The sequence below is a fragment of the Bombus flavifrons genome, chromosome 17 (genome assembly GCF_040668555.2).
Source record: "Bombus flavifrons isolate JBK064 chromosome 17, iyBomFlav1_principal, whole genome shotgun sequence".
Lineage (NCBI taxonomy): Eukaryota > Metazoa > Arthropoda > Insecta > Hymenoptera > Apidae > Bombus > Bombus flavifrons.
Window position 1 is genome coordinate 6512153 of NC_138458.1, and position 22512 is coordinate 6534664.

At 43.1% G+C, this 22512-nt stretch overlaps 1 protein-coding gene across 10 annotated transcripts in view; it reads left to right on the top strand.

The window, feature by feature from the left end:
- Positions 1 to 22512, top strand: part of LOC138188719 (cyclic nucleotide-gated channel alpha-3) — a 217346-nt gene that overhangs the window by 165008 nt on the left and 29826 nt on the right. The window lies entirely within an intron of this gene.

Below are 22512 nucleotides of genomic sequence, written 5' to 3' on the forward strand. Positions count from 1 at the left end.
AAGCAGGTAGTGTCCCTAATTTTCCACGGACAACGTTCGTATCCAGGATTATTTAATATCGCGGCAAACATCAGAGGCTGGGAGAATCTTTTATTAAACGGTTGGGACAAGAATGGAACGGTCTGTCGAGAGAAAGGCGAGGAGTCGGAAAAAGGGCGCGCGATCGTCGTGTGTATGCAAATCGTCGTCGTTTTCTTCGTCTCGAGTCGAACGTTGTAGCCCGAGTCGGCAAACAATTCTCGTTTATGAAAGAAGGCTCGACGATATTTCTCCGGGCGAACCTTTGGAAAAATGCTCGGCATTTCGGCCAGAGCCTCCCTCCTCGAAAAAATGCGCTCGTTCGATGCATTTTCTCCGAGCAGTTCCAACTTCGAACGCCCGTTGAAGCTCTCTCGCGCCAGAACGAGAACGAAAATGCCGCTTCTCCTCGCGGATCGAACGCGATCCGCAGCGTTGAATGTTTCTATGAAAGCGAGTTATTTCCGCGAATCGCGCAACAAGAGTAAGGGGACCAGGTTTTGTCACCGCCCTCTGCTCTCTGCTACGAAGCGTCGAATCGCAGCGCAGAAACTCGCGTGTAACGTTACTTTGAATATTCGAATTTCCTGCACTCCTTATCACACACACTTATCCTTACACACCACTTATCGCTCAATTTCCAAAATTTTCTTGCATCGATCCGATCGCATGTACGCTCCTCGACTAAATCGTGATTGCGGATGAATTTCAATAAAAAGGACGGAGAAGATGCGGATCGGTATCCGAGGAGATAGCGAATTCCTTTAGAGAAAACGTCGGTGGATCGACTCGGATCCGGCAACAGATCGTCGCTCGCCTAACAGTGTATTTTATTTTATAGCCGAGCGAGAAGACATTCGCGTGCTTGTAGCGCGCGATACGAATTTCTCTTTAGATCGTTAGAGAGAAGAAACGCGGCCCGGGGAATCACTTCAGGATCGTTTCTGTCCTGGACAGAAATTTATGTCTCTATTGCTTTACATTCGGCCGCTTTATCGTCGTCCGGGGTAAACATCACGATAAATGGAAATCGATTTCTTTTACGACTCTCGGATTAAATCGAAGATATACACTTGCGAAATAAGCGTCGATTTATTGCGCTTTTCGCGTAGGCGCGCGTATTAGCTGTGGAATTCGTTCGATTAGTTTGCCGCGAGTTACGATTGTTATACAGTGTGACGATAATTATTATTATTTATTTCTACTTTAGGCTTACAGCATATTACACAGACGTTGTTCTTTGGCATTCTTATTTCTAGTTTCTTGCACTGTATTTTATATTCTTACACGGAGTTCTTTTGAAATTGCAATGCTCGCAAGCAGCGGAACCAGAACAAATTTAAGGGAACCACGCGTTATCGCTTGAAACGATCGGGTAGGATTAAGTTAAAACGATCGTTTGGAATTTTCGAACGTTTCACAACGTAAACGCGATGACGTTTTCCTTGGTGAATTTTCATTTTAGTTCTCGCCTGGTTAAACATAAATTATCCTACGTTCCAAAACACATTTGTACTATGTTCGATATCATTACGATTGATTGTGAAATCGTACAATACAATTTCGAATCGTCATCCGGGCCGTGCCTCGACGTATGACATATCAAGCGTTAACGACAGTTATGCGATTATAAACTTGCTGCAAACGTTCGTTGCAAACGTTAAATTGACAAGGCGACAAATATTTGCCTTTCCAAAGCTTGCAATTCTTTTGTGAAGTAATATTTCTCATTTTAATCACAGATCGGCAAAATATAAGATTGGAAATATTCTCACACACATTTATAGTACTTTGAAGAATATTAGAAGAATACCATAAAATTTGGAAGGATAAAAATTGTAAACATACACGCTACAAATATTATTAATTACTATAAAACTGTAAGGCACGCTTTTTACAAACAATCGACTGAAAAACGTTGTTGCGTATAACCTGCAATATTTTTTTGGGGGGGGGGGCAGATTTCCACAGCTTTTGGACGCGTTTCGCTTTCAACTTTTCCATCTTTGTTCCACGCAGAACGTTAATTCGATTTAAAGATGCGAAGAAATGAATCCCTTCGTATCTTCAACTTTCTTTTCTTTATCTTGCTCACTTGTCCAAATCTTGGTTCTTTGCACTCAAGTGCATCGAGCAAAACGAGTTCTGGTAGGAATTGCTAGGTTGGCAGAATTGCGAAAAGACGGATAAAAATTATACACAATCGACTGAAAAACGTTGTTGTGTATAATCTCCAACATTCTTTTTCGGGTACATTTACGTAGCTTTTGTGCCGCGCTTTCAACCTTTCCATCTTTGTTCCAGGCAAAATTTTATTTCGATTTAAAAGTGCGAAGAAATGAATCCCCTCCGTATCTTCCCCTTTCGTTTCTTTATCTTGCTCACTTGTCCAAATCTTGGTTCTTTGCATTCAAGTGCATCGAGCAAAACGAGTTCTGGTAGGAATTGCTAGGTTGGCAGAATTGCGAAAAGACGGATAGAAAAATTATACACAATAGACTGAAAAACGTTGTTGCATATAACCTCCAATAGTCTTTTTTGGTTACATTTACATCGTTTTTGTGCCGCGTTTTCAACCTTTCCATCTTTGTTCCAGACAAAATTTTATTTAAAAGTGCGAAGAAATGAATCCCTTCGTATCTTCCCCTTTCGTTTCTTTATCTTGCTCACTTGTCCAAATCTTGGTTCTTTGCATTCAAGTGCATCGAGCAAAACGAGTTCTGGTAGGAATTGCTAGGTTGGCAGAATTGCGAAAACACGGATAGAAATTATATGCAATTGAATGAAAAACATTGTTGCGTATAACCTCCAATATTGTTTTTGGGCCACATTTATGTAGTTTTTGGAGACCGCGTTTTCAATCTTCCCATCTTTGTTCTAGGCAAAGTTTATTTCGATTTAAAAGTGCGGAAAAATGAATCCTCTCGTATCTTCCCCTTTCTTTTCTTTATCTTGTTCACTTGTCTGCATCTTGGTTCTTTGCATTCACGTGCGTTGAGCAAAACGAGTTCTGAAAGGAGGCAGGATGACGCGGGATGGCGAAAAGGCGGATAAAAATTATATGCAATTGAATGAAAAACATTGTTGCGTATAACTTCCAATATTCTTTTTGGGCCACATTTACGTAGTTTTCGGACTGCGTTTTCAACCTTCTCATCTTTGTTCCAGACAAAATTTTAGTTCGATTTAAAAGCGCGGAGAAACGAATCCCTTCGTATCGTTCACCGTCTTTTCTTTATCTTGTTCACTTCTCTGCATCTTGGTTCTTTGCATTCACGTGCGTCGTGCAAAACAAGTTCTAGCAGATACATAGCGAGGCGCCGGATTGCGAAAAGACGGATAGAAATTATATGCAATCGTCTGAAAAACATTGTTGCATATAACCTCCAATAGTCTTTTTGGGCTACATTTCCATAGTTTTTGTACCACGTTTTCAACCTTCCACCCTTGTTGCACGCAGAACTTTAATTTGATTTAAAAGTACGAGAAAAGGAATCAGTCCGTATCGTTCACCGTCTTTTCTTTATCTTGATCACTTGTCGGCATCTTGGTTCTTTGAACTCACGTGCATCGAGCAAAACGAGTTCTGGCAGGAACTGCTAGGTTGGCTGAATTGCGAAAACACGGATAGAAGTTATATGCAATTGAATGAAAAACATTGTTGCGTATAACCTCCAATAGTCTTTTTGGGCTACATTTCCATAGTTTTTGAACCGCGTTTTCAACCTTCCACCCTTGTTGCACGCACAACTTTAATTTGATTTACAAGTACGAGAAAAGGAATCAATCCGTATCGTGTTCACCGTGTTTTCTTTATCTTGATCACTTGTCTGCATCTTGGTTCTTTGAACTTACGTGCATCGAGCAAAACGAGTTCTGGCAGGAACTGCTAGGTTGGCTGAATTGCGAAAACACGGATAGAAGTTATATGCAATTGAATGAAAAACATTGTTGCGTATAACCTCCAATAGTCTTTTTGGGCTACATTTCCATAGTTTTTGAACCGCGTTTTCAACCTTCCACCCTTGTTGCACGCACAACTTTAATTTGATTTAAAAGTACGAGAAAAGGAATCAATCCGTATCGTGTTCACCGTGTTTTCTTTATCTTGATCACTTGTCTGCATCTTGGTTCTTTGAACTTACGTGCATCGAGCAAAACGAGTTCTGGCAGGAACTGCTAGGTTGGCTGAATTGCGAAAACACGGATAGAAATTATATGCAATTGAATGAAAAACATTGTTGCGTATAACTTCCAATATTCCTTTTGGGCCACATTTACGTAGTTTTCGGACCGCGTTTTCAACCTTCTCATCTTTGTTCCAGGCAAAGTTTATTTCGATTTAAAAGTGCGGAGAAATGAATTCCCTCGTATCTTCCCCGTTCTTTTCTTTATCTTGTTCACTTGTCTGCATCTGGATTCTTTGAATACACGTGCATCGAGCAAAACGAGTTCTAAAAGGAGATACAACCACACGGTTCTTGCGAAAAGGTGGATAAAAATTATATGCAATTGAATGAAAAACATTGTTGCGTATAACTTCCAATATTCCTTTTGGGCCACATTTACGTAGTTTTCGGACCGCGTTTTCAACCTTCTCATCTTTGTTCCAGGTAAAGTTTATTTCGATTTAAAAGTGCGGAGAAATGAATTCCCTCGTATCTTCCCCGTTCTTTTCTTTATCTTGTTCACTTGTCTGCATCTGGATTCTTTGAATACACGTGCATCGGACGAAACGAGTTCTAGGAGGCACTTTTTCGAAGAGGAACGTTCCGCTTTAGTGGTGCAGTTGCAAAGGGCCGAGAGAAGCAGTAGCAGGTCAGCCAGTCGATGCATTCTTGCCCGCCACTAAATAAAACTAGGAGAAGACGTCCTCTGCTACGTCGGTTCTTGCTTCTGAATATCGATTTTATCTCCACCCGTGCGCCACAATGTTGCAGCGCGAGACAAAACGTAAACAAGGTTCTGCACGCGATCTCCTACCCATTTCCGATTTTATGTCGCTACTTTATCGCTTAGCTGATCAGCATATAACTGTCGATAAAACTGCACCTTTTTCTTACAAGGCGTTTCGTTCTTCCTGCGAAGCGAGCAGTTTTTCACTGCGATCTTCTTGTACGTTATTCTGTTTAAAAAGTTCGCAGTGTAATTGCGCATCCCGTTGTAAGAAACAACGAACAAAGAAACGTAGAATCTGGTCAAATGTGCGTGATGGAATATTGGGTGTAGCGTAACACGTGAAGTGGAGGGTAGTGATAGTCGTAGTTGCTGGATGTCCGATGTAAGCTTTCGCAGTGATATCTGCGCTTCCTCGCGGCAGAAGCCAGCGACAAAGAACGATCCTCTTTCCAGAAATTGTGCGTTACGTTTGCATCGCACGATGTACCGTAATACTTGGCTGCTGCAGGATGCATAGGTCGATTACCCTAGCGTTATAAGAAAACGCACCTCCGCGTATGAAGACAAACTGTTTGAAAGAATCTTGCGACACACACGCTATACACCTTTCTTATTCCTTTATTTATTCTGTGAGGTAATAATGGTAAAACGAAAGGACAGGTCCCAGAGCTACGTTGTTGCATTAGCACGAAAATGAGTTAAATCTAGACACAGCGATCTAAGCAAGCGGAAGTAGAACTCGAAGAATAACTAACGTTATTATCTCTAGAAAATAACGAGCGAGTCGAATATCGTTTCTCGCTATTTCACAGAAAATGTGTTGGAATAGCTGGCATGCGGTCACAAGAAGGGCCCCGGGTGCAGACGGTTAAATATCGCGGACGTTGTAATTTGCTACCTGTTACTGGCTTTATCTCCGCGGTATCGATTATTGCTTTGCGTTATTGCGCATTCGGTTTGAAGGATTCCATAAATAAAGATAAGATCGGTATTTCTCCGATTAACAGAAACATGGGATACGGTGATAAAAGTAAGGGAATTTTCCAATGACATTCGTGCAACGATGGACGTAAAAGAAAGAAGAAGAAGAAGAAGAAGAAATCCGTCCGGAACCACTGTGTCGACTGTGTGGACGCAACGGTCTTTATTCCATCGGATCAGCTGTATCGTTAAAGAGTTGCGCTCACCGTAGCCAAGCTTCTTCTCCATCAGAGGTGCGATCATTTCGATGATTGGAAACTGAAAGCCGGAGGGAAGAAGAGGATGCAAAGAGTGCTGACACGTGGCGCGTAAAAAGCATCAGGCTTCGTCGGAGCGAGTGGCACAAAGCACGCGATTCCATATAGCGCGCCTCAAAGAAAAGGGAATTTCCCATTTTCTGAATTATCGGTCCCGATCAACGAACGACCGTCCCCCTCGTCCGCTTTCTCTCCTTTACCTCGAGTCGCAAACAATGATTTTCCTCACGTGCCGACCCCGTTGACCCGGCACAATGCGGAAAATTGCAGTGATTGCCGGTTCCGTACAACGCGAACGCCGCCTTATCCCCCCGACCCTATCGGGGCTCTGGGCCAAAGCAAAGAATTCTTGAAAGTGCGGCTGCCTCGGCCGTAATCGCGCTGTTAGCAACGTCACGCGCCGCATTCTCAACGCCAAACTTGCACCCACGAACCGCACGTGGAATTCGACAGTTGTGTAGGAAATAAAATATTAGGGCAAGAGTGGACAAATACCACGTATATGGAATAGCGTTTTCTTCTCCGAACGTCATTCTTGCGGAATCAATCGCAGAGACCGAAGATCTTTATTGCTACTCGATCGTACACTCGGTCATTAGTGGTCGATGCTGAGACCACTCGTGCACGGAAGAGGACAAATAGAATATGGCGAAGCAGTAACAGGTACGAGAGAAGGCAACAAATTTGCACAGAGTGAAAAGTTTTCGAACAGCAACAGAGTGAAACGATCCTGCCACGAGATTAACGTTCTCTCGACTGCTGAATCGTTGTCAAGTTTTCCGGATGTTTGTCAGATTTTTTAAAATATCGCTGGTCCGTGTTTGGTTATTTTTCTCTATCCTCGTCACACGCTTTACAGTCCACGCTGTAATAACAGTTGCCTTTTATTGCGTTGAACCAACGTTGCACTGCGTTATGCCGATGTTAGGATCAGAATATTTTTTCCACTCCCGTATTTATACGTACGTAATAACTCTCTCGAAAGATATCGATAACTCGGATATCACGCGTTCTCTGTTCGAATGCCGGAATATAAGCAGCTTCCTTTTTCCAGGAGTATCGATTCGCCATCGATAGGAATAACGTTGCAGACGTATTGCCACCTGAACGAACGAATAGCTTGCCTTTCTTTTGTCTCGGTTGCATTTGTCTTTCTTCTTCGTTCTCGTTTTTTCATTTCTCCCTGCTTTTAGTAATCACGGATCACCGTAAAGAACAGGCGCAACGTGTAATGTAAATAGAGAACGTACAAAGGAATAATCAATCGCGAAGATAGAACAGACACGTAAATCGTATCTGCGTATCTCGGTCGTTCGGCGCGAAGAAAAACTTTTTCCTTTCCTGCCTTTCGGGCAATGAAAAACGTCGAATTTGTTATCGAAACTGCTCGTTTTTTAAACGCATTCATTATCGAAACTGCTGCTTCACCTCGACAAATTCTGGTTGTTTCAATAGATCATATTCATTGGAATATATCACGTTGCAAATATATTTTGATGTAATTTCTGCTTTTTCGATTCGGATAGATACGTGAAAACGATTAAGCTAAAAATTGATTGCCGCCTCTAAACGGAGGTTGGACCGTGTGTATCCTGCAGATTATTTATGCATGAATATAATTATTTCGCATTTCACTTGGTACGAAATATTTAAAAGTCTCATTTGCATATTGAAATAATGCTGACACGATGAATTTAAATATTTAATGAAACGATCCCCATTTTTTTTTGTTAAACATCACCGCTTCCGTGAAGATTATTTCGTCGTTGTAGTAATGGTAGTTGTGGTAGTGGTAGTTTATTGCCTCCCCTATGGGGTTACAAGGCTTTCTCTTTATATATTAACCGTGCTTTGAAACCCAACTACGTATAAAACAGAAAGCAGGAAGAAAATCCGCCTTAGGTACATAAACTTTGCATAAAATCCGGTACAAATTAACGAAACGAACCAGGAGCTTTCGCAACACGGTACACAAATTTAAACCCAGTGATGTGACAAAAATATAACGAAAAAGAGAAACATCGTGATACCTTCTGAATAAGGTAACCTATAAAATGAAAGAAATCCATACGCGGAATACTTCACAATTGAGCCACTACCGGCGGGTGTCCATGTTTGGAATTTGAAAAAATACTGTTACGACCGTTCGCGGAGAGACGCGGTCGCTAGGAAAACGCGTCAGCGAGAGGCGTAAATTCTCGCTACGATTCTGTTAATCGACGCCGCGAAATAGTCGTTCCTCTGTTCCGATTTGAATAACAGAGTTGATTCAATGAATGTAACTCGCTGCTTGGCGACAACTATGCAGCTCGTCGATACATTGTATATGATCCGCCGGGCAGATAAGACGATCTGCCTGCGACACTGTAGGACCGCGAGCGACGGTTAAGAATACAGCCTATGGAAAGCCTCGTGGCGTAACAAAAACGTTTGGTAAAATAACAGAACTTCGATTTATGTGCTTATTCGACCGGTAATTGTGTATTTGGCTGCCTCGTATTTTACGAGTGACCAAGGCTGATTAAATTGTCAGACCGGCAGAGCTATAAGCGATAAGGCTAGCAACTTCAACTGATCATCTGAGGTACCACTGATAGTCGTGTATGTCGTAAGACACCTAAATTCGTAAGGTGGTCGAGAGTTGGTGATATTCTAAGCGGTGTTTTACACTATGTGATAGGAAAAATGTATCCTTGGTGTCCCGATTTTAAATAATCACAGGCAAAGCTGCCTTCGATCCTATCATCGTACGTATGCATATGTAACAACCGAAAATAAGGATAGACATATATATAGAATAGATAGATATCACCTTGATGTGACAAAATGCACGATCAAGGCCTCCTCCTTTGCCACTTATAGCGAACTCGATCTCCGCATCGAGGTGCTTAGATCGGTACAAAGTTGTCACGTGTTCCACGAGTGACCAAGGGCGGTTAAATCGTCAGACTGGCTGAACCGTGGACGTGTTAGGACTAGAGATTTTAAATGGTAGACTTATCGTTCAAGTATACAAAATTACCCTGCCGTGTATCTCGCAAGACACTCGAGTACGTGAGACAGTCGAAAGCTTTGTGATACTCTCTCGGATTAGGTTATTACACGATGCAATACACGGAATATGCCGTTGGATGTGAGAAAATGTACGATCAGAGAGGCTTCTTCTTTGGCACTTCCAGCGAGCTTCCCCATGCATCGATAATCTCAAGCATCGTATGTATCTCATTGCCTGGTACTCGGGTGTCTCGTAAGTCAAGGACCTGGTCATTATCGAGGGATACATGTACGCAATCTTGATATATGTAACCCGCCGCCATCGCCAAAGATCGAGATGAAACGTAAATATAGCGTAGATAGTTTCGTCGATATATATCGTCCACTAGATCGAATGGGCATTATCATTGAAAATGTAAGATCGAAGTCGTCGTTGGCAGTTAGCAGAACCCCTGCCATTCGACCATTCGACACTTCAGTAGTTCGGAGGACGATATTCGCCGACAGCCTGGGTAGCTTAATTGGGGTCAGATTGACAAAGCACTAGTGTGGCAAGCGGGAGATCCGACTTGCAATCCCGGACTAGCAGTACGGTCGGCCAAATGTCTTTCTCCCTACAAATCCAATACAACTGTTCTCGGAAATAGCAAATATTCCGGTCCGTATCGTAAACTTTGGGAGTCGCGTGGATGACCCGAACACGTATCGTACTACTGCACATATCGCTACAGCGTCACGTGACCGAAGCACTGATGGAACTCGCATGACCCGTGTTTGTTCGAACGTTGCACCGTAAAACATCGGAAGTGCAAACGTATACGTGATTCCCTGCGACACGCCGAAACCCTGTAATTCCCGAATAAGGGGTCACGTCTGTTATCCGCGCGGATGCTCGTCATCGCAAGGCACACGACGACCACCGGGCGATTGTCTACCAGCGAAGACGAGCGAAGCGAAACGTTTGGAACCGCTGCGATCTATCCGTAGAGATACACGTATATCTCGATCCCTGCTTGTCCATTCGTCGGCGTCGTTCAATTTTCCGTAATGGTTTCCTTTCGTCGAATGACGTTTCGTGCTGGACGCGATCAAGAACCCTCGCTCTTCGTAATGTCTCGCGGACCAGCCGGATTCGAGAACCTATAGACCGTGTTATCTTCAAAAGCGTAATTTCTAGCGAGTTCAAACTTTTTTCTTTTTTTTTTTTTTATGATTATCGTTAGCGCAAAAGTAATCAAATATCGCGCTAGAGTAGTTACAGAAATATTAGGAATGAAATGTCGTTGCTCGGGAATATTTATCGCGTGAAATTACGTAATCGGTTATGATTGGTGGTTTGAATTTTATCGCTCGTTAACGAGCGATAGCGATGATAGTAGAATGGCAGGATAGCGAAGTGGAGTATGTCTGATTTTAGTATAAATAGTATATATATGCTATATATATAATAGTATATATATATACTATTATGTTTTACGTGAAAATCGTTTCGCTTTATGGGGCGAGATTAACGAAATATCTAATGCAACTCTAAATAAGATAGATATCGAAGTTAATGTGTATTTCGCCTAATTGAAAAGTATGTAGGAGAAAGGAGAGAGACAAATTGAATAGACTGTAATTGAAACTTGAATTAATTAAGACGAGTGCAGCTAAAGGGATTAATCTCAATTTTGAGCGTAGCCGTGCTAGGTGAATTCGACGACATCTTTAGCAATAAATGATTCTGATGCATATAGACTGAATAATTAATCTCTAATTTCCTGCTAATATTTATTGTCGCCCGAATTAGTACTGTTTAATAGTACAAACTGCGAGATCGGATCCTACACTTTTAATAATAAACGAACCGAGTTGTGTAAATCGAATAGTTCATTTGTAGCATTACTGCTAATATGTATGGCTACGTAAAGTGGACAATTTGGTAGCACAACATTTGATTCGCGAACGATTCACGTTGTAAAGAAACACAGTTCGTTAGATCGCCAAAACTTGTTGTTTCTATCCCGACATTTTTTCCACAAAAATCGAAGTAACGAAGCGTTCGGCCATTTGAATCTTCGCGATTCACTGATTCCTTTTTTTATCTTTTCTTTTCTTTTTTTTCTTTTTTTCGTGAAACCGAACCGATAGCGTAGTTTTAGTTCAGCTCGTTGAATCTGTCGTTGCGTCGCCTGCCTGGCCAGATACGGTTATCTCCACTGAAACGTAACCCCGAATAGATTTTCTATTTAATTACGACATTTCTTTCTATCGTGCGTTCCCATTCGTAGCCATTAGAACATGGTTGTTTCATATAAAATTTGATAATCGACCAAAATTGTCGAAGAAACGTTCATTCGATCGAACTCGACCGATCATGCGTTTTAAACCTTCGCGACAGTGAAATACTTCGGTATTGACTTTTCTACGAAACGTTGACCCAAACTGTAAGTGCAAAGTGCAATTGCAAAATCCAAAGCGACAAAGCAAACATAGTTTCGACAGCTTCGCGATAATATTTGAGGCTTATCTCATTTCCTTCGAATGTCGCGTGGTGTTGGATATTGTCAGCATTGAGGCCAGCAATGCAAATCGAACATATCAAACACCCGGTTACACAAAAGTTGGTCGGCTATCCGGGTATCTCACGATACCTTTCGAGGTTAGGCTACTATAGTACGTAGCCCACATATATCAAGTACAATATTTAATATACTTGAAACTGATTAATTAATATGAAACAGTTATAGTAAGCAGTACCTGTGAGACATCCAGGATTCTCACAAAGTTAAGCCCCTGGCCAGTTTCGCCTTGAAGTAAATAATACGACTGAGAACAGTCGACACTGTTCTTTTCAAGTCAGATATACCTTTCGACTTGACTGTGTACTTCCGAGCGGCACAAGAAAGAACACGAACAACGAGCTTCTTCGAGGCAGTCAGTAGCAATTCCTAAAAGTGATGGGCCGAGTAACATGTCGCACGTCAGGGTTGCTGACAATTGTATCATATTCGTTTTCTAACGAATGACGTTATCGTTTGTTCGATGACAAAAATATGTGGCTAATCGCCTTTATGAACTACGTACTTTGCCGCTTACTTGGATACACGTTGACGCTAGTCGGCTTTGATATCCAAAAGCGGAAGCCGCCGTTTTTCTTCCTACTTTCTTTCCTTCTTACTTTAGTGGTGCTATCATGAATCAGACTGGTTGAAAAGTTTGCCAATATAATTACGTCGATTAGGTGTCATCGCAGAGCCAAGGCGATTTCAAAGCGCTTAGCACAACACACACGTAATACGTTGGTAAAAGTTGCTGAAGAGTACGAATGCTCTGATAGGCCACTGTGTAACAGTTGTCGCTGCACCTTGGAGGCTGCACTCGCTTATTTCTTCGTATAACGAAAATTCGTATCGAAAGCGCGGATACCAGACGTAGAATACCGAACAAATTGGTCCGTCAACCTTCTAATTCGGCTTCTGATTGATGAACGTTTTAGATGAAAGTCGACACAGGCTTACAGAAAGATCCTTCGAAGACGATTTATGGGAATGAAAGTCAGTGAGGACGTCTCCTCCTTGGAGGGTCGTAAGCTTTCTCGATCGATTCGTGGAAAACTTTTAAAAAGACCAAGAAGCTGGCCGCGTATTTCTTTGAAACAGAGAAGCAACGACTCGAAGCAGCCTACAAGGTGAATACAGCCAGTCGAACGATCCTTGGAGGATGCGTTTGCGCATCGATCATGGAATTCATTTTCTGATTTCCCAGCAGACGTACCCCAGGTGTGTCGTAGCTAATCTCTCCAAAGTTGGTTGCTCGTTACTGAAAACGCGTTTCAGCTCTATAAGAGTACTTTCGGGCAATTTTTCCCACACAGGTGCCTGATATCTGTTTCGTCCTAGTTAGAGAAAATACTTAGGTAACGTTTAGGTCATTTAAACAAATTTAATTTCGTTTAAAAGGTGCAGTTGAAAATTAAATTAAATTGCATTAAGTGCAACAAGTGTACGTATGTGTACATATCACATTGATAGGATCATCGTTTGCCATATTAATGACAGTATTAAAAAACGTTTAGTTTGTAGACATAGATCAGTACTTCTATCTCTAATTTATTCGTTCTTGTCAAATGTAACTCCGTTTCCTGAAATTGTGTTACCATCTTGCTACCACTTTTGTGGCAAAGACCTTCTCTAACCTGGTTTCGCACTTTGACCAGTCGAATGGACTGTGAATGGATTGCATTTGAGTCGAAATCAGTAGACGTAGTAGGTACGAGCATTAATATCTGCAAACTGAATGCAATTAATTTGCAACAAAACCGGATCTAGTTAACATATTCGCTGACATAATTTCCATTCGCGTCGATTGAATTCTATGGTGAAATGAACAATGGAATACGTAATTCGATTTCTACTACTGAATTCTATAAAATACTATACGCGTGCTGTACGTATATTCCTTTGTTGTTGCGCTCTTTCTGTAATTGTTACGCGGAATGATAATTTCGCAGTTGGAAATTAATGAATTTCGTATCGTACGTAAAAAAAGAGAAACATGCATTTGCACGTATGTTGCTTCGTTATCATTCTTTTCTTTCAATTATTACGCAGAATGATGATTTTTCAGTCGAAAATAATTAATATTGTATTGTGTGTAAATGCATATAATGGTGGACGAGATGTAAGCAAAGAATTCTCTATTGGATCGTATAATGATCGTCGTACGGGTGAATGTACAGAGCACTGGCGCCATTCGTGATCATACAGGATGATTCCAGCAACCGAATTAATACAGCTTTGCTCCAAGCAACGTCAGACAAAGATTCCGCAAGAACGTTTGCGTTGGACGCTTTTAATTCGATTTCAAAAATCGTGCGATTTACTTCTCATTATCTCGTGCAAATGTCACGCTTCCTCGAATCTTTTCTTCTAATTGGATGAACACGGGTAAAGCTTGCGTGACGTATCTTCCTGGCTGCTGATTGTCGTCTTCCGTTCGGTGAATTCGCACGCATTTTCTGCGATGTATCACCTCGTACTAACCGAATGCTTGCTGCTGGATTGGCGTTCCTCTCGTTCATACAGCTGACCGCTGCATAGAACGAATCAACAAATTGTAGCACCTTGTACCTGACTCTGCCCTAGCTCTCTAAGGTCCGCTAATCTCACGCGCAATCTTCCGGTGCTCAAAGCATGTAAACTTTTAGCTTGTGACCGATCGCACGATCTCACCGTGTCTGCTAACTATATCTCTACGAGTTCGTATGAGAGCGTCTGAACGAAGAGACGACGGAGCAGCGCGCACGCGTTTCACGCCGGTCAACGCGAGCCACCCACTTTGCCACCCACTTGGCCACCCTATGCCGTTCCATTCTCTAGGTCAGGAGGATGAATGAGTCGAGTGAAGCACCCTCTAGGGATGTCACCAGCTTTCCAATCCCTCCGACGCCCCTTCCCAAGCGGCCGTGGTGCAGACTACTCGCGCTCTACCCCCTTCCGCAGGGTTAAAAATAGCCGGATCCGCTGACGTCATCGATCTGTCGTCGCCGGACCAAACTATTCCGACCAACTCGTCCCTGGGAAAGTGGCGACCCGACGCCACTAGAACGGCTCGTAGCTAGCGATGGGATCAAGTTCAATACGTGTGTAATTATAAATCGAAGTCTAATACTATCAGCCGCAGTTCGTACAGTTCTCATAGTTCTCATAGAATTTTTGAATGGTGCTTGCAAGCTTTAGTAAGATTGTTTGAGTCGCCGTTTGAAGATATTAAAATGCGATCTCAAAGTTCACGCAGGAAGGTTGAGTTTCTTGTACATTGCGAACAAAATTTCTTGTATTTCTTCTTGATTTTCTTCGGTATCCAATCGAGACCAGTTTCGAGATTTCAAAATTACAAGCTACAAAAGCGCTGTTTTTTTTTTTTCACGAAAAGTGTTCGAATTCGAAATACTTTCGCGGGCCATTCAACTTGAACCTATCGCTGCTCATTGCATTAATAACAGATGCAGCGCAGGAGTTTTGCGACCGTCTCGTCTCGCCAACCTCGCCGTACTCGATCAATCGTGCCGATGAGGTTTTTCCACATGGACAGCAGACGTTCGTTTGATTCACTGGAATTCTCATCGCTGCGAAATTAAGCGGTCGGACGGGGCGCGTTCCTGCGGATGTTTCACCAGAACGCTTCTGCGGCGATTTTCCAAAGTTACCCGTCTCCGCACGCGCGACTATTTCCAGGCAAATTACAAGCCCGTAATTGCTGGCTGATAATTTCGCAGGGTTTAACCCTGTTAAGTAATCCCACTCATTTCCGTGCCAATCGTATTTTGCTGTCATTAAGCTCTTAATCAGGGAAGATGAATCGCTTCGCCGTTCGTATCACCAATTTCTTCGACACAGTGACCTCTTCGTTGCATTCCTGTTAAAAAAGATAAATTACGTATGTTATATCGATACTATTTGCAAGTACTAGAATCGACCTGATTGAAATTAGTTTATTTTAATACCTTTTATATTCGAGAGATGTACGACTGACTAGAACGCTCATCAAATGCACCGCAGGGTACTCGTATTGACTGTTAAACACACTGTGAAATTCTCGTACAAATTAATACTAGTTGTCTGTCTACTTTTTTCTCGCTAGTTTTGAATATTTCTATATCCGGGTGGAATTTTACGAATGGGCGAAAGATCGCCCATATTCGGACCCACCGCTACAGAACTGAATCTTGTAGCAAATAATACCGCACGATGAGAACGCAGGAAATTTTCGAGTTGAGCCGGCAAATGATATCTTGTTGACGAGACATCGATCGATCGATCGCATTCTGAGATACAGCAGGTCAAAGAACTCAAAATTCATTCGTGGATTACAGTCCTAAACATCGAATACCAGGTTCGGATTATGCAAAATATGGGATTTCAGTCGAGATCCCAATGGGAAGAATCGCCACGTTTTTACAGATTATCGATAAAGATAAATAGTTGGCTGTTGCAGCCACATTGCCAGACAGTTGTGTAGCTCCTCGGATATTGTTAACATTGGGGCTAGCAATGTAAATAGAACATTTGAAATATCCGGTTACACAAAAGTTGCCCGGCTATCCGGGTATCTCACGAGACACCTGAATACACGAGATATTGGACAGTATTGGTACCCTCCGAGGTTAGGCTACTAGAGTACGTAGCCTACGTATACGAAGAACAACATTTAATATACTCGGAAGTAATTAATTAATATGAAACTGTTATAGCAAGCACACGGTACAGTACCTGTGAGACACCTGGGATTCTCACGAAGTTAAGCCACTGGGCAGTATTGCCTTGAAATAAACAGCGATCGTCTACGAGTTATTCGAAGTACCGCCCGCTTCTTGCAAGTCAGCTATACTTGACTGTACTTCCGAGCGGGACAAGAAAGAACACGGGGAACGAGCTTCCAGACAGTCAGTAGCAATTCCTAAAAGCGATGGACCGAGGGACGTATCACAGAAATTTATGGTTAATCGTTTCCATAGATTTTTCGTACCTTGCCACTTGGATACACGTTGTTGGTAGTCGCCTATGTGACACAACGTTTAATACACTTTGATGTAATCAATTAATATGTGACTGCTATAGTAAGTACACGGTACGATACCTGTGAGACGCCTGGGATTCTCACGAAGTTAAGCCACTAGTCGGTTTCGCCTTGAAATAAGCAACCGTCCCCTGTCAATCGTTCGCAGAGCTGCCCGCTTCTTACAAAGTCAGCTATACCGTTCGACTTGACTGTACTTCCAAGCGGGACAAGAAAGAACACGGAGAACGAGCTTCCAGACAATCAGTAGCAATTCCTAAAAGCGATGGACCGAGTAACATATAGCACGCCAAGGTTGCTGACAATTGTATTACATTCGTCTTCTACCGAATGACAAAAATTTGTGGCTATTCATCTTTATGGACTTCGTACTTCGCCACTTGCTTGGATACACGTGAACGGTAGTCGGATTTAATATTCCAAAGCAGAAGCCGCTGTCGGCCGAATTATGGTATATGTACATATGTGAGAACTGGAAGAAAAGATACCTCATTCCTGGAAGGAGTCGCTTTGAAGTTGTAATATTTTTATTAATATTTTTTAGCCACTTTGGCTCTCGTATCTAAGTCCTCAAATATCTCACGTATCTGGTGCATCTCGTGAGTTAGCCGGGTGTCCGGGTAACATTTATCTATCCGGGTATCTCACAAATGAAATACATTTGAACAAGCAAATACGACTGAAATTATATCAAAATGTTTGATCAAGAATAAAAAAAAGTTGCCCTCGACCGCAACGAACCGTAGAGCTTCCCGACGCGTAGAGGAGAACCAGCAGTCGCAAGGTAGCGACGAAGACCGGGCAATTAAAACGAAAGGTTCCTCTTCTGCAATTATCGCATGATTATGTGCACGATCTTGATACTTGTAATGCCATCGCCATTTTTAGATGTGGAGAAACAAATATCGACGTGGTAGATGGTTTTTTCGATATATCATCCACCGTATTGAATCGACCATTGTTTCTGAAAATCTCTGAGCTGAAACTCGTCGTTGCCAGTCGATAAAATCCACGGGAACAATTTCCAACGTTATGGGACTGACATAAAGTCGAAGCGCGTGGATCGACGAGGTTATAAATTTGGAGTTCTTTGATCTCCCGTGTCTTGGAAGGTAATCGAACGATCGACGTCTGTTCGCAATGTATCGTTTGGCCCAAGATTCAGTCCCAAGATCGTGGGACGTGAAAAATCCTCTCGCTTCTTAAAAGCTAAGGTACACCGGCAGTAGAGATATTCCGTATTTGCGGGGTGAAACGGCTGAAACGTGAAATTCGCCGGCGAGGGAAAATTCACGGGAACACGGCGTTCCGATGAACGATATATACGACGTTTAAAATAAATGCAATTATAGAATATAATAAGCGGGGCCGGTCCGCGTGTTACGTCTGTCGAGTATTCTGCGGCTTGCAGATAGCTTTCTTAGGCACACAACACTACGAACTGGGTCGACGCGGGGATCGATGTGACGTAAATGAACGAAATTCCGCTTGGGACGAGTTATTACATCGCGATGGTGCTCGTTCCTCTTCGTTGAGGTAAGATCGAAAGGAAATCAGAACGAAAGAACGAAGAAAAGGACGGGCAGAAATATAAAAGATCTCTGTCCCGAATGATTTTTTTTCTCCCTTCTGTTCTACGTTTTCCTCCTTTTATCGTTCCCCGTTTTGGATTCATTCTCCCTTTCCTTTCTTTTCTACATTTTTCAATCTTTCCTTTCCATCTTGAATACGTTTGTGACGCGATAAAAGACCATGTTGACTGAGATGATAGATCGCATGGAAACGGCTATGAAAACGACACGAGATAAAGACAAGTTACGTCTCTCGGTTTCTTACGAGAGATAGATAACTCTAGAGTGCAATACACGATCGTTCGTTATCGTACTAAAATTATTCGATTTCGAAAAAATACCATAACGATAGAAGTTGTTCGCCTCTCATCGATAACAAGTAGCGTCGTGAACGTCAGAAAGTCGAAAGTAGACTCGTCGTATTCTTCTCGCCAGTGTGCTTATTCGCAATCATCTTCTGTAGATACTAGGAATTACGAATGAATGAAAAAGTCCGAGTCTGCCCGTTTGCAGCAACCTATAGCGAGACTAAACGCCAACGACCACAACCACAACCACAACCTCGCACTACGAGTACAACGAGAACCGAACCACAAAGGACGGAAACGCAATGTAAATCCGGACCCAGCTGTAACATGGCAGAACCACGTAAGGCACAGTGAAGAACTAACGCGTATTTGACTCGCGTTAAAGCTGAATTTTCAGAAACGCTCTAAACGTGCTGCAACGTAGGTGGGCGAGCTATTGGTATCAGTCGTATCTTGCAGATGATACCTGTAGAAGTACCACGAAATCTCTGTTCGCAGCTGTTTTGAAAGCTCGGTAACGCGTTTAAAGCGAGCTCGTCCGTGCCGGGTTAGTTGCGCGTGTTCGGCTGCCGGGTCCGAGAGTTAATTCGTCAAACGAAGAAGACAGAGAGACTCTTCGTCTGATTTCAACGTCGGCTTTCCGCCCTACTTCGCGCAGCGTCGTTCGAAAGTGTATCGTTGAATTATTCATGACGCGTGTTCTTTTGGACTACGTTAGCCGCCGACCACCGCCCACCTCGCCGAGACTTCTCGTTAAGACGTTTGCACGGTGAATACAAACGCGCGATCCCGGCGGAAAAATAAGCGCGATCATCGAACGCGCACTCGTTTTCCCGCCGCTTCCCTTTGTAAATGAAAACGCAGCTTCTTCCCGTAGCTAATGAAACGGGGAAAAAGCAGCAGGGAATTGCCGTCCACTCGTACTAGGGGACACTTATAATACGTTGATTGAATTTCACCAGTCACGCGCCACGCGCTTCTCGGGATAATCCAACATCCAATCCAACATTGTCAGTTCCGCCTCTTTAACGGTATAAAATTCGCGTGACGTTGGCGTCTCTCTGTCAGTACGGAACAATTCACGCGCACCGAATCCTTCCGCGTTGGTCCTAATCGCGCCGCTTGTTGGAACCAATGGCCGATATTCTCTTTGATATTTCGACCTGCACGCGAGACGCGAAACGGCCGATCGACGGTGGAATATTACCGACGATCGATCCGCGATTATGCATACGTGACGTTATCCTATCAATGGGGATTCGTCGGTGGTATCGGGCCAGCCACCGGCACCGCCAACGAAGAAGCTCGCGCTAATTCTGCCACGGTTTGCAGACGACGTCCATGCTCTAATACCTGATTACGTATGCGTGCATCCGCGTACACGTTGGTCTACCGGGATTAGACTCTATCCGGACAAACGGCACCGGTCTGCTCCACTCTGGTTTAACATCGAGCCCTTAATCTGTACGTTATACCTCTTATCTGGCCGACTAGGCCACGCGGAATCGGCCGTGCCACATCGAAAATTCGCTACAGCTATTCATTATGGATTATCCGACGCAGCTAATCAGCCAGCCGGAAGACTATATTTCGGCCAGGTTACCCGGACGCACCGGAGGCCGGCTATCAGCCGTACGCCCGGTTAATTAGACACAGCCGATCCGGAGAACGATGATCGTCGATGTTCGTTATATGGCTATAATATTAGATAGTTGATTAGACGGACGGTGTCGCTAGGCCGCTAGACCGTTTGCTTGCAAAGGCAGTTAATTAAGGAACAATCGTTCCGCGGTTATAGCGTTAATCGGCCTGTTCGTGGACCGAGCGAGTTCGCGTGGCCGCGCAGCGTCCGGCGAAGAATCTTCGTCGTTTTGGTTTTACAACTCGCTCTGTCACTCGCCGAATAACCTGCTCAGTTACGAGATAAGTGTCTCGTATAAGTATTAAGGCATAATGAGGGTAATACGAAAGACTTTTCCATGGAGGATATATGAATTTCTGTTACTTGCGCGTGTAACAATCTTGTTCGAGAATAGGGTAGGATGAATTGGTTTAATTTCAAGTATTTAAGATATGATAATCGTATGGCCTTGACGGTATAAATGTCGATTTATTTAAAGGATCTGTTCTTGGTCATAAAAAGAAATAAAAAGAAATAAAATTGAAATTGAGCGAATATAAGTACGATTAACGCGTGGTTTCCAAGTTCTCTGCAAAATAACTACGAGCCTGAAATGGAACTGTGGCCTGTCACTTGTAATAATTGTACAATGCGTTTAATTAATTTTGCATCTTTTTAAGGATCGCTAGATCTGTCCGCATGCCTCGTGGCTCGATTAGGCTTCGAGCTTCGTGCGATTTCGACCGCCGATTTTACGATATCGGCACCGATATATCCATCGACGATTCAGTCAGAGAAAAATCAGACGATGTTGGATATGGGACGTCAAATCGTCGACTGGAACGCCGACGGTGATCGAAATTAAATATTCAATCAGTGCTGAATGGAGTATCGAATGAAGCGGAAAGAAGAGAGCCAGAACGATCAGGTGGAGGCAGACAATGCCTTTATGAAATTACGTTAAACGATAGCCGCCATAAAAACGTCAAATCTGTTTCCATGGATCATGTCGCAGGGTAAAATCCATTCCTCTTTCTTCTTCTATTCCATCGTTATCGTCTCTGTAACCTTCCCTTGTCCGGATATCATCGCGCTTCCATCTTGACTTTTATTCGAAGGTAGGAATACCCCTGTTGGAACACGTGCATCGCTTACATCCGTCCATATTCCCTGGATCTTTAATCCCTTTCTGTTTTACGAGAGACCGTGAAGAATTGAAATAAACATTATCGATTGGTATATTTATATTCTTGGATATGTATGCTCGGAAGGTAATCTCGTTTCTCGCGTGGAAATGAAAGAGGATTATTTTCCTTTTACAAAAAGAGATAGCTCCGTTCACTTATGTAAATCTATATCAGCCTCAATTGGCCTTACACGGAGTATGGCGCATGTTTGAGGTCGAAATTACCAGAAGCAAATTTAGCATTGGCGTTCGATCGACGCATCCTTCCCATACACGACGCGTAATCGTCTGATCAAGCCAGAAGAATACGAAGGAAACGTCCGACTGGACATTCTATTCCGATTACCTGCGAATTCTTCACGAGTAACGCGGACGCGTCACAACGTGCGGATGTTCGTACGACGATACTAACACTGTCTGTACCTCGAATGTATTGGTAATATTAATACCACTGTCCAAATTTGTCCACGTTCGACGATTGAAATAATTTCTGATATATTCCACAGGTCCCTCGAATCTACCGTTCAACGAAACTACTCAACAATAGCGTCGCTAAAATCTGTCAATGATACAGTGTGGATAACGCGCCAGACGGCTAACGATTACTCGAACCGGAAACGAATAAACGAAAGAAGGTTACGCGTGGCCGATGCCAAAACGTATCGTCCGTACGAGAACGATTAATTTGACCAAAGACTAAACTAGCTTCTCGTAACCGGTGTACTATACCCGAAGCATCGTTGGCGGTACGTTCAGCAGCAAACGATGCGAAACCGATGTGGCGCGCGATGAAATTGAAGAAAGACGAGGCGACACGACCGGCAGAGTTGCGGCCGTTGGAAACATAGTAGGAAGAAGAGATTCTGTCGAGAACGAAGCGGAAGAAAGTTGCGACTGGCATGGACGTGGGGTTGGTTTCAATCGGAAATGGGTTTCCAACCAGCCGAATAAACGACAACCGAGTCGTGATAGACGGTGGTGGTGCAATTTAAACTTTCTCGTTCTCGCCGGCTTATGGCTCTTTCGACTCACGAACGAACCGGTCCAAGATAGTGGCTGACAGCTCGGAAGAAAGACGCCAGAAGGCGGCACCGATAATATACCTAAACGTCGG